Below are 11013 nucleotides of genomic sequence, written 5' to 3' on the forward strand. Positions count from 1 at the left end.
GTATGTTGCCATCATCATTCTCAAAACACCTGCTTTCTACTTGAGCCCTTGGTATCAGCTCCTCATTTCCCCCCTCCCTCCCTGCTTCCCCCTCCGCCCTGAACCCTTACTAATTTATAAATTATTATTATTTTGTCATTTTTTTTATTCCATGGAAAAATTACATCATCTTTGCATTTGACTTTCCCACAATTTTTTTTGAAGCCCCCTCGTATGTTTCCTCTTGACTCTGGGCTTATCCACATAAGTTTTGGCCAATATGGTGAAGTAGAGGCGATAGGGGACTAGTCCCAAGGCTAGAGTTTGAGAGGCCTTGTGTTTATTTGTTTGTTTTTCCTGTTCCCACTTGCTCCTCGGCATCATCATGAAAACATGGCCGGACTAGCAGGATGTAAGGCATATGGAACACAATTAATTCATGGTAGCCAAGCCCAGCCTAGGTCTGATTACCACTAGCTGCCTTCCATCCTTTTGTCCTGAGAAGGGAGAGGGAAAAAACTAGAATGTAAAGACAACCTCACCTCATACAATATGTTTAATGGCAAAATTCCTGATTTTTCTCATGAAAAGTGATGCTTTTTCATCTAAAAATAGATTAGTAAGTGAAAGTTAGCTGTTTCGATGATTAAAGCAGTATCTGCTTCCTATCCACACAGGGAATCATTGGACGTATTTGCATTTAAAGAAAATGTACAGTTTTAATATATTTTCCAAACATTAATTTGCCTATTTTTGATCTATACATTTAGTTCTTCCCAGCTAGAAGAGAATAATCTTCATTCTAACAGAAGAATATTCTGAAAGCGCCCTTGATCTCAAAGAAAGAGCTGCCTGAGTTGATGGCTACCCAGGGTATACTGCATGGTTTTAATCAGGAAAGGTGGGCATCAGAGTTGTATCCTCTCCCCATACTTATTCAATCTGTGTGCTGAGCAAATCATCAGAGACACTGGCTTATATGAAGAAGAATCTAGTAGCAGGGTTGGAGAAAGGCTTCTTAACAACCTGCAGTGTGCAGATGACACACCTTGCTTGCTGACAGTGAGGAGGACTTGAAGCACTTGCTGATGACGATCATGGTTCGCAGCCTTCAGTGTGGATTACAACTCAACGTAAAGACAACCGAAAATCCTCACAACTGGACCAATAGGTAAATGGAGATTTAAAATGGATGTTAAATGGAGAAAAGGTTGAAGTCGTCAAGGCTTTCGTCTTTCTTAGATCCACCATCCATACTCATGGACTCAGCAGTTAAGAGATCAAAAGATGTGTTGCATTAGGTCAATCTGCTGCCCAAGACCTCTGTAGAGTATTGAAGAGCAGGATGTTACTTGGAGGACTGAGGTGAGCCTGGCCCAAGCCATGGTATTTTCCAGTGCCTGCGATGCATGTGAAAGTTGGACGCTGAATAAAGACGATTCCATGCACTTGCATTGTGGTGCTGGAGAAGAATCCTGAAAGCACTCTGGGCTGCCAAAGGACAAACTGACCTGTCTTGGAAGAAATATGGCCAGAGTGCTCCATGGAGGACAGGCTGGGGACTCTCCGGCTTACATGGTTTGGACATGTTGTCAGGAGAGACCAGTTCTTGGAGAAGGACATCCTGTTTGGTAAAGTCGAGGGGCCGTGGAGGAGAGGAAGGCGCTCAAGGAGATGGGTGGACGCCGTGGCTGCAACAATGGGCTCAGGCGTGAGAAGGCTTGCGAGGCTGGCGCAGGGCAGCGCAGTGAGGTGTGGCGGACTCGGTGAACCCGATGGCCTCTCGGGGAGGTGCAGACAGTTGATGTGCTGGGCTCCTAAGGGAGAGGTTGATGGTGTAAGTCCGTCCACAGACACCGCGGAAGAAACGGCCCCACAACCTACCTGGGAACAGTCGGTCATTGAAAGTGCTCCGGAACAGGGGGACTGTCTGCTGACCCTGACGGGGTCTTCATGCCTCAGAGTCAACTTGATGATAACTGGTTTTTTAATGAAGCTAATAAATCATACCCCAAATCCAACCTTTTAACTGGACATGATATGTAATCAGCGTGAATAGTTGTACTACGACTTTTGGTTACTCGTTTCAAACTCGATTGCACATATAGATAGACTTTTAAAGAAAGCAATGTTAGTGTGGTCTGGGAACGGGCATGAGAGGCATTTTTTGCGTTTCTTTTCATTTACCAGCGCCCTTTCCCCCGCCACTCCTTACAACCACAAGCTGCCCTTCCTTTCTCTAAGGGCGTCATTGTGAGAATGTGGCATGAACGGAGTCAGACAGCACAGGACCCTGCTTCACTGTTCCCTTGGCACAATGCCCAGGAGATCCATCCCGGTCACACTAACAATATTGCTGAAAAATGCTCTACGTGTGCACGTGCTGGTCTCCTTAGCCATTCCACTGTGGCAAGCACTGTGGTTTGCCGTTTTCAGCTCGTATAAACAGAGCGGATATGAAAATTGTGTAGAGGTTTTGGTGTGGATATAAGTTTTTACTTGTTTGGGATAGAGGCCCAGAAATGCAATAGATGCCCACTTGTCTGTCAGTTCTCTCGTACACTGTTGTTTAGCATATTGCTATAATGCTGGAAATTATGCCACCAGAATTTCAAAGAGCAACCATGTCACTCGTGGTGAACAGGTTTCAGTCCAGCTTCAACGGGAGGAAAAGCCAGGCTGTCAACTTCTGAGGGACTCTTCCTTTCTCCCGCTCCCTGCTGTCCAGTCAATCCCAACTCATAGCAACACTACAGGACAGGGTAGAACCGCCCCCAGGGGTTTCCAAGACTGGAATTCTTTGCAGGAGTGGAAAGTCTTGTCTTTTCCCCCAGAGCAGCGTGTGGCTTTGAACTGTGGACCTGCAGGTTAGCAGTCCAATGTGTAACCACTATGCCAAGTCACTGAAAACTGTGCACAGCAGCACAGCATTGCCGTTTTAACTGGCATACCCCTGTAGCGGTGTCCTCTCCCCTCACCTTATCATTTCTTAACAACTGGAGACCTTGGAAAAACCAGGTTTGTGAAAAACAACATTTTCCCTCTTAAATAGGAACTTAGAATCATTTTCTTAGCTCTGCCCTTGCAAGTCTAATCCTCTCAAATCAAGTTAGTCTAATTTGTCTCTCAAAGAAGACATCGCTATCTGTTGGACACCCTGGTGGGTTGCCTTTAAGTGTTACACCAAAGCCTTTTTGCTGTTAGATGCCATTGACCCGAGCAAAGCACTGCCCGCTGCTGCGCCATCCTCACAGTTGCTCCTTCGGGTCGAGAGCCTTCCTTTTTTTTTTGCTGCCCCTTTACTTCGCCACGCATGATGTCTTTTCCAGGGACCCACTCTCTCCTGACAACATGTCTCAAGTATGTGAGACGAGGCCTACCATCCTCGCCTCCAAGGAGCATGCTGGCTGTGTTTCTTCCAAGACAGATTTGTTTGCCCTTTTAGCAGCTCAGGGTATTTTCAAATAATTCACTGGACCACATCTCCCTGCTCCTAAATTTGATTTGGAGGGAAAAGTGGCAGCGTTTCACCTTCTTCCTCAGTAGTGAGATGCACGCAGGTGTCTTCTTAATACGATTCTTGCAAAAGGTCATGATCTACTTCGCTCCCACCCTCACTGAGTGAGGTCCGAGTTACGAATGGCTCAGCTGCGCCTGGTGTCAAAAATGCCTTACCTGGACACACTCCCTATGAGCCTTATAGGGCCTCCTGCCGTGCCCAGTGAGGAGAGGGCGCTTGGATTCTCCTCCACAAAGCTCTTGCCAGTCAGCTGGTACCTGAGCTGACTTCTGATAACGTGAGACCTGGGGGCCTGAGCGCAGGAAATCTGCAGCCAAGGGAGAGCATGATTGTTGAGAGAGCATGGTTGCTGAGTTTCCTTCCCACCAGGAGCAAGAGGGATAAGCACGGGCCCTATTTGGACTGATCGTGTCTGTGGAAAGAATTGTTGCTCACTGGAAGGGAATTTTCTATCCCTGGGAAGCCAGTCGAGTTTTCCCCCAGCACAGCGTAGCAATTGGCAAAAATGATTTGCAGAGGGACGGAAGAGCATTCACTCACTCCGGGTGACTGCACGCCTAGGTGGCAGGAAGGCAACGCAGTCGGGCAAGCCAAGGAGGATGAAACTGTGTCGTGCCTGTCTTCAAAGGAATGCCAGCTTCAAACCCTCTGAACAGAGTAGGATGTCCTTGAAAGGAATTCTTGCTGACAGGCCATGAAACAGGGCGGGGAGGGGTCTGCTTGCTCCCTCAGAAGAACAGGGACCCTTGCTTAGGTGCCCTTCTTGATGACAGACCCACCCCTTGTCAAGGTAAAGAGCTCATGCAGAACCACCGTGTGCAAATTCTCTCCCCCTCTGCCCTTGGCCCAAGGGCATTTGTACAAAATGGGATTAATTGGGATTATGGGGGCTTTGGCTGCTTGGCTGCTACTCAAGGATGAATGCTTAATTTATGTCTCAGTGACCTTGACTCCTGTCTGATTGAACTGGCTCACTCGGCCCTTGGTTGCCAAGGGCTTTCTTTTCAAAAGAGGGCTACACGTGGTGCTTTTCTGCGACAGACTTAGCTTTGCTAGGCTGGGTGGCTTTATGAGATGGCAGCAATGCCACCTTTCACTCAGAAATAACTGAAAATACAAATACAGTCAATGGGGTTTCTGGTGAAAGCCAAGTGTCAACAAGTGGGATTGTTCAAGGAGATGGTAGACAGACAGACTGACAGACAGACAGATAGGCTGTGGAATTCCCGTGGAACAAGGATACAAAGAGTGTTTGGAAAAGACTCATCAAGCAGAAATGTTAATAATCAGAAATGCTTCATCTCCTCTGGACAACTCACTCCTCTGGATCAATATATGCCCCTTAGCGGGCCTGAGGTCCCCCACGGCATCCCCAGGCTGGCTGAGATGGAGTCACGTGCCAGTTTCCTGATGCCATTTCTGCCAGGGCATGTAAGGATCCTCTCCCATATTCAACAAGAAGATCAAGCTCTTTGGGTTTGTTCCATCCCGAGCAAGGAGGACAAGCCCGGTCCTTATCTGAAGTCATGGGAATGAGGTTGCTTTGATTCTACTGGGATAAAAATGAAGACTGAACTGGGGTGGTGATTTTAGCACATTTCACTGATGAACTGGTTTGCAGACATACTAAGCAATATTTTGACCGACTTAATGTTTTCTTGTTGACTTCACCTTCGAGGCTGTCAAAAGATCTAAGCTAATGAGTCGAAGACTCTCAGGATTTGTCCCTTTTCCCACCCCACAGGCCACATAAAGGTCTTCAGATACACAGAGGTCTCCATGCAGGCTGCACAGACAAAGTGATGTTTGCTATCAAAAAGGTAGTGTTAGGAGAACCTGTTGTCTAGGTCTTCTTTGTCTAGTTAAAAAAAAGGCTGTGTTTTCACACTTAGAGATCTGTACTGTTGTTGTTGTTGTTGCTGTTAGGTGCCATTGAGGAGGTTCTGACTCATAATGACCCGACCTACTTCAGAACAGAACACTGGTTGGTCCTGTACCCCCCTCACCATTGTTAGTCAGAGCCCAGCATTGCAGTCACGATGTCAATCCATCTCCCCTTTCCAGTGACACTCTCTACTTTACCCAGCAGATGCCCTTCTCCGGGGCCTGGTTTCTCCTGGTAGCATGTGCAAAGTACCTGAGACAATGTCTGCCATCTTTCTACTAAGGATCAACTGGCTGTATTGCTTCTAGACGAATCTGTTCATTCTGGCGGTAGTCCATGGTGTATTCAGCATTCTCCACCGGTACCATCATTCAAATGCAATATCATCGCTGTGTAGGACACGATATAAGTGATTTCAGCCTATCACCTACACATTAGTCATGTGATATTAAATTAAGGTAATTAAATACTTTAGTTGTACAACCTTGTCTTCCAAAAGCATATATTGAGTACAAAAATGAATGCGGAGATTATGAGTGTCCTCATTCTATGCTTGTGTAATGGGATTTGGTGGATATTTGGAAAGTATTAAAAATGTATCAGCTATTTTTCTAACTTAATATAAAGAAAACAGCTACATACCTTAATTTATAGCCTGAAACAAATCTACCATACTGTATTTTGAGGAAAGTAGTATGATAAGTGTTTGAGTTCAAAGTCTGCTTTTGATGAGGATATCCTAAGTTTAAAGAACTTTGTGGAAAATGTAATTATGAACATATTATGATGTTAATTTAAAATTACTTTAAATTTTATAACATATTATCTCCCTAAAATACTCTGATGATAAAATTTAGGATTTAATCAAGTGGGGAGTGGATGATAGTAAAAAGTGATTGAGTAACTCAATCTGAATATGAGAGAGAGCGATCCAAGGGAAATAGATAAATGAGGCCATGTGAGTTTAGAAAGAAAATTAGTCAACTCCATCAAACAACTTAAAAGTTAGAGGCCCAATAAAGATGCTGCTAGGATCACGAATTAGCAAAAGAGAGCGATGCCATCTGTCTCTAAGTTTGATGAAGCCCCTCAGAGAAACTGCACCACGCAGAGAAAAGGTTATTTTTAGCATTAAAGGAAAATGCCCCGGAAACTGGCCTTCTTCTGGGGCCAGACAGCATCGCCCCAACTCTTTGAGCAACAGACCGAGTGCGCATGCGGATGTCTGTCCGTGAGCGCAAGCTATTACCTTGAGTGCCCCGGTAAGCTCTGTAGATACTGGTACTCCTTTCCTCGGGGCGAATCTTTGACCGTTTAGCTACTAAATGTTTGCCAACCACCATAGCGTATTGGGAAAGGCTGGGCTGCTGGCCTCACCCCACGAGAAAGATGCAGCTTCCTGCTGATGCCATTTCCGAACCCCCTGGGGCACTTCTGATCTCTCCTTACAGGGCCCGATGAGTCAGAACCAACTGGATGGCAGTGGGTCTGGGTCTGGTTGGCCACAGGGTTTTACTAATTTTTATTAATCAGGGAGAAGACTTGAATGAATTTGCAAAGCAAACCACAGCAAAGCGATAGCTTTTTGGGGGGGTGCTGCAAAAACGATATTCCATAGCATCTAGTCCCATGACTTGATTCCCATGAGTAGATAACATGAGATAAGATCCTTTGTAATGATCACATTGACTCTATGACATGGAAGGTCTTTTATAATAGACTAGATTTATTGAGATATCATTTCTATACCATGAAATGCATCCATTTAAAATACATATTTGCATATTAGGAGAGTAATGCAATCATCACCACAACCAACTTTAGAACATGTTTTCACCCCAAAAAGAAACTGTACCTATTAGCGGTCACTCTTCATTTCCCCCAACCTCCCGCTAGGTCACCCCTGCCCTAGACAACCACTAATCTTCTTTCTCTAACCATAGTCTACTCTGAATATTTCATATAAATGGAATCATACAACAGATGAGTTTTTGCAACTGGATGTATACATGCAGCATCCTCAAGGTTCATCCATGCTGTAGTATGAAACAGAACTTCATTTCTTTTTATGTGCTAACAGTATTTCATGATATAGACATACCACGTTTCATTTATCCTTTCATCTGTTGATGGACATGTGGGCTGTTTCTATCTTTTGACTGAATGATTCTGATATGAATATTCATATACAGGGGTTTTTCTCTTTTTTTCATATACAGGTTTTTATATGAACATATGCTTTTATTTCCTCTTTATTTCTTGAGTTACCCTTCAGCGTAGGGTTTCCGGTTCATGTGTGTTCATATTTAACATTTCCAGGAAAGGCTTGATTAGCTTCCCCAGTGGCTGTATCATTTCAGATTTCCACCACCCCCATAAGAAGATTCCGATTGGCCACATCCTTGTCAACACGTATTGTTTTCTCCTTTGTTTTTGCCATTCTAGTGGATATGATGGTCACTGCAAGTTTGTGGTTCAAATCCACCCAGCAGCTCTGCAAGAGAAAGACCCGGCTCTCTGAGCGCATAAACATTACAGCCAAGAAAACTCTCTCTCCTCTGTCACCTGGGGCCTTGATGAGTAGTTCTTGACTTGACGATAGCCAATAATAACAACAATTGTAGACATGAAGTAGCATCTCATGGTTTCCATTCGCCCTTTCCCGGTGCTTATCCTTGTCGGTGTTTTGTTTCACTGTTTATTCCCTTTGTAAGCTTGTGAGCCTTAGAAGTCCTTTCTAAAGAGGTAACACAGAGAAAAATTTCAAGCTAGGCCAAATGATTCACAAGATATTTGGTCCAAATCGGCCGAGTTTTATTGAAATGCAATTCTAGCAGGGTTTTCGGAGACAGGGTTGTGCGATTTAAGAGTTTTAAATGAAAACAAAAGTGCAGCCCTTGGAACTAGTCCAGCGAGCGTTTGAATATTAAGGCATAATTGCCACAAACCGCATGACCATTGCCCTCCTGCTAGGGTTAGATTCCTAATGGGAAAGAAACAAAAACAAAAAATGCACAGGAAAGTTGTAGTAATGCTACAGACAGAAATCCATCTTGAACTACTGTAGGGAGAAGCAAACATTGATTGGCTTATAAAATATGTAAACATGGCTCTTACAAACCAAACTTCAAGAGGGACAAGGATGAAGCAGAGTGGTCAAGAATCTCTCAAATTCCTTCTCCAACCCAGCCTCAGCATCTTTACACCTGGGAGCAGGGCTGTTTGCCTTCAGACCAGCTTCCTTTGCAGAGCTACCAACAGTCAATAAATCTGATGCCGGGTGTCTTCGTCTAGAGTCCCTGCTTATAATAATTGAAAGGGCTTTCATTGATCTGACTTGTCAGGTGTGATAGATTTTCAACTTCCTGAAAACGTAGAGTATGCCTTCTATATACCTTCAGCACCTAATCCAGTGCCCAGCACCAATAGGCACTCAATATAGACTTGCTTAAGGTGCCAATTGCGGTCTCAGACACCTATGACCAGGGTAAGCGGTGAAGTGCTAGACCATGCAAAAATACACCCAAGTCTTCAAGAACCACAGTAGGTGCTTGTGAGGAAGGAGGGTGTGTTCTTTCCAAGAGAAGAATTACCTGCTAGGAAGACAAACTCTGCAAATATCAACCGCTTTGGTCTTGTAATTTAATTTTCCCCCATGTGTCGCTGTTCCTTTTCTGTATAGTCTCCAACCACAGCACAGATCCACCACGGAGGAGGCAGTGGTAGGTCTTTGTCCACATCCGTTTGGGCTCTGGATACAGATTCACACCATGACCTTGGGCAATTTCCTTATCTGAGCCTCAACGTCTTCAGCTATTAAATGAGTTACTGTCAAGTCAAATCTGACTCCTGGTGACTCCAGGTGTGTCAGGGCTCAACTGTGTTCCACGGAGTTTTCCATGGCTGATTTCCCCCCAAAGAAATCACCAGGCATTTCTTACAAGGCTCTGGACCAGTGGTTCTCAACCTTCCTAGTGCTGTAACCCTTTAATACAGTTCCTCATGTTGTGGTGACCCCCCCACACCATATAATTATTTTTGTTGCTACTTCATAACTGTAATTTTGCTACTGTTGTGAATAGGGCGACCCCTGCGAAAGGGTCGTTCGACCCCCAAAGGGGTTGCGACCCACAGGTTGAGAACCGCTGCAGTCTCGATAGATATTAATCTCTAGTTTTTCAGTTACCAGCCATGTGCATTAATCATTTACACCAGTCAGGGACTCCCACCTAACTACTAGCAGTGCTCATAGAACTGTCCCTGGAGGGGCAGGGCCATCCTTTCTCAGTGCTTGTTGTGTTCCCAAGAAATTATTCAGACAAGAGACAGGAAGATGGTTAGAAAAGAATGCATGAATTTACGAAAAGTTTATATCTCACCCAATTGGGCCGACAGGTGCCTCGGTTAGTCTGAGAGAGCCTACTGGATGGAAACACGGTTTTTTATACTGCCCGTGCCTTTCCCGGTCTCCTCCTCTTATCATTGGGGAAGTCCATCCTTTTTGAAAACAATTGATCAAAGGATGTCTCCTCTGCCCTCCACCTCCCTTTGTGCTGGGAAGATGCTGATGGAGGCTATGTGCCTCCACTGCCTTCCAGGCTGGGGTTCCCTCTCTTGTTCCTCTTCCCCTTTTCCCTGCATCTGTCTACCTAGCATTACGGCCTCATCAACATATTCTAAGGATAAAATTAACTAATACATTAAAGTATTTAGAACAGTACCGGAACCAGAAGACCCTCAACAAATATCAGAGGAATAAATGTCCAAAATGTGGTATTTGAGAAGTGTTGTGAGAATGGCCAGGTGGATGCATGGATTCCAGTCTTCGGAAGCAAAGCAGTCTAAAAATAAAACGTTATTTTCCTTATGGTAGCACTTAGACATTAATTTTGCAAGCTAAAACACAGAATTAGGCCCTGAACAGACACTAGTCAAAATCGCAGAAGCAGCATCGACCGCAGATACGATCTTTGTAATTTAAAAGAAAAAAATGATTACAACAAAATTACTTCTTTTCATTATATTTTCATGATGTAACTATGCTGGCTTCATGTAACCACACTGATTTTACGGTCTTTTGACTATTTGCAAAATGTATAACTGTCTTTAACAGGTATTGTGACTGGTACATTCTTAATTCAGCCAGGAGGGGGAAAAAAGAGTTGTCGTTTTTTTTTTTGCCAAGTTCCCACAAGGCACTTAGCCCTAGACAAGCAGAGAAGGTTCTGGCTGGTGATACAATTCAAAAACCTAATGAGTTGATGGAGATAGGTTAAGTCTTCACATTGTGAGGTCCTATTGACTTTTCCTTCAGCCTTGCCCTTTATCCTTCTCCGTAGTTCAGTGTGCGAGAAGCCTTCCAAAAATCAGACGACTCCTCATTAGTGGCCCCATAGAAGAACGAGGTTCTGTTGTCAGCTCATTCTGTGGCCATATTGTGCAGCGTAGAGCATGCAGTGTGACAAGTGCTCTATAGAGCGAGAGTGGAAGACGTGGTTTCAGCACAAGAAGAGCTGCCTTACAAAAGGAGAGGCCTTTGAAAGGGTCTGATGAGAGGGCAAAAGCGCCTGCCTGTGCCAGGTGTAGTTGAGCAACCCTAACAAGTCCGGGCCCACCTGGGAGAAGGGGG

This window comes from Echinops telfairi, unplaced genomic scaffold (genome assembly GCF_000313985.2).
Source record: "Echinops telfairi isolate 266 unplaced genomic scaffold, ASM31398v2 ScPeMD7_7469;HRSCAF=8507_1, whole genome shotgun sequence".
NCBI lineage: Eukaryota > Metazoa > Chordata > Mammalia > Afrosoricida > Tenrecidae > Echinops > Echinops telfairi.